The sequence below is a fragment of the Limulus polyphemus genome, unplaced genomic scaffold (genome assembly GCF_000517525.1).
Source record: "Limulus polyphemus unplaced genomic scaffold, Limulus_polyphemus-2.1.2 Scaffold4170, whole genome shotgun sequence".
Lineage (NCBI taxonomy): Eukaryota > Metazoa > Arthropoda > Merostomata > Xiphosura > Limulidae > Limulus > Limulus polyphemus.
The window spans coordinates 92,190-94,288 of NW_013669780.1; the positions used below are offsets into that span (position 1 = coordinate 92,190).

The 2,099-nt window shown below is 28.4% G+C and overlaps 1 long non-coding RNA gene across 1 annotated transcript in view; it reads right to left on the reverse strand.

The window, feature by feature from the left end:
* Positions 1–6: 6 nt before the first annotated feature.
* Positions 7–2,099, reverse strand: part of LOC111088638 — a 6,502-nt gene continuing 4,409 nt past the window's right edge. Inside the window, exons 2-3 of the long non-coding RNA XR_002613101.1 lie at positions 1,863–1,914; positions 7–971 (exon numbers count right to left, since the gene is read on the reverse strand). This is a non-coding gene — a long non-coding RNA (uncharacterized LOC111088638). The remainder of the gene's footprint in view (positions 972–1,862; positions 1,915–2,099) is intronic.

Below are 2,099 nucleotides of genomic sequence, written 5' to 3' on the forward strand. Positions count from 1 at the left end.
CGCAGATAGCTCTCGTGTAGCTTTGCGCGAAATTATAAAACAAACAAACAATCCTATCTTTGTTATAGTAATGTGCACCCCCATATTTAATTTATCAATTTTATACTTCTTTTTTAAAGTATTTTGTTCATAAGTTAGTATTTTATACAAACTATTGACAGTCCCATTAAGAGATGGAAGTTTATCATTAATATTTAGAACCAACCAAGGATGAAAGGGAAAATGGCACATAATTGCCTTACTAACTATAATGTTACTTGATACTCAAACACCTCAAAAGAAAATGGGGAAGTGTTCCTTTGGGTGATCTCATTACCAACGGTTACAAATTAGACAGATAAGTAATAATAAGAGTAGATTAACCTCTTTCCCTTTTTTTGTCCTCAATATCTACAATGATGGGCATCTCAACATCTGAAAATATTCTATACTTTAATAAACACAATAGAAATTTAACTCCGTAATGCATTTCTTATCTTTCACTGCCATTTAAAATGTTACTGCTGTTACACAAAATTCTTCGTATTTTTTCTACTTAAAAAATTAGGACAGTGGAGTTACAATATATTTCATCGTAATATCATCTGTCATATCAGAAGAAAAAAAGACATGGTAAAAGGTGTAAATGAGATATGAAATACACTTGGGTATCCTTTGCTCATAGCTATTTAACAGTTTTAAGAAAATAATTAGTTATAAACACACACACACACAAACTCAGTATTTGTATAATTTTATTTATGGAAAAATAAAATAGAATAACAATCTAAAACACATACGACTCTTTTGTTTATAAAGTGATGTAAGTGTGTTTAGATCTGTTCAGAAAACCAGAACAGTGGCATTCCAGGATTTAGAATAGTTGTAGCTATACCCAAGATTTGATACTATTTATATAGTAGCGGTAGTATTACTCCTTCCTTCTAACCACAAAGAAACACTCATGGGATGGCAAAGTAATCGCTATATGTCTGCAAAAAATGAAATAAAATAACAATCACATGTTTTCGTTAAACGTAGCTTAAAAATACAGTTCACTAGCATGAACTGTCTATGAATTTTTGAAACAAACTGTAAATGTTTATTGTGTAGAGAGATTATCTGCGAGCAGGAAGTTCCCATGAATATCTGAATTAAACTATACACATTCTGGACATTACAATAAGGATGAACAACAATTAAATAAGTTTATCTAACTGGAAAATCATAGTACCACAGGATATAGTAAAGTGAGCCCTAGGCGACTTCTCTTTCACAGATCGTTAATCTAATTAAAATATTACAGAATTATTTAACTATGTAGAACCTCACACAAGTGGAGCATAAAATGAAAAACAAAGATTAACAACACTTTTTTATATAGTACGTTAATTTATTTTAAAATAATTTGAGTTTATTTTCAGCAATTTCCATGTTCAGATGCATGATTTGAATTCATATTAAATTCAGTTGGTCTTTGACGATTTCTTTGCAGAACTAGCAGTGATGGAAAATTTGACATTATTTACAAAAATTATTTTATTATTAAATAGAATAGATAATTCTAAATATATTGATAACATCGGCAAAAATATCAGTTTCTCCATTAAATAAATAATATTGAATAAAATATTCATATGTTATTCAGAAAAAATTAGAAAAGTGATGAAAATTTTATAACTATCTCTTATTAAACTGCAATAAATTAAACCAAGCGAGTTGTCCTTATTCTATATCTACATATTTATTCGCAGAATTACCATTATAATATATTTTGCATTGTATCTTTTTATACTACAAAACTTGTTGTGTAGGAAATAAAAACTGCGACGAAAGATATTATTCCTCAAATAGCATAACTAATAAAACAGTCAATAACTTACCTTTTTCTGTCCTCCATTTTCTGTTGTCAATCTCCTTATGAAATGCACATTGCTTTTCGATGTAAAAATAAAAAAGTATCACGACACACTTAGATCCTTGTTAAATATTTCATATTCAAATTCAAGTGCCATAAAGAAAATCAAACATCTAAAATTGATTATATACAGAACTTTCAACCAGCTTCTTTTGAGATTGACAAACGTCTCACTTAATTATTTGAGAAATATAACTAACTC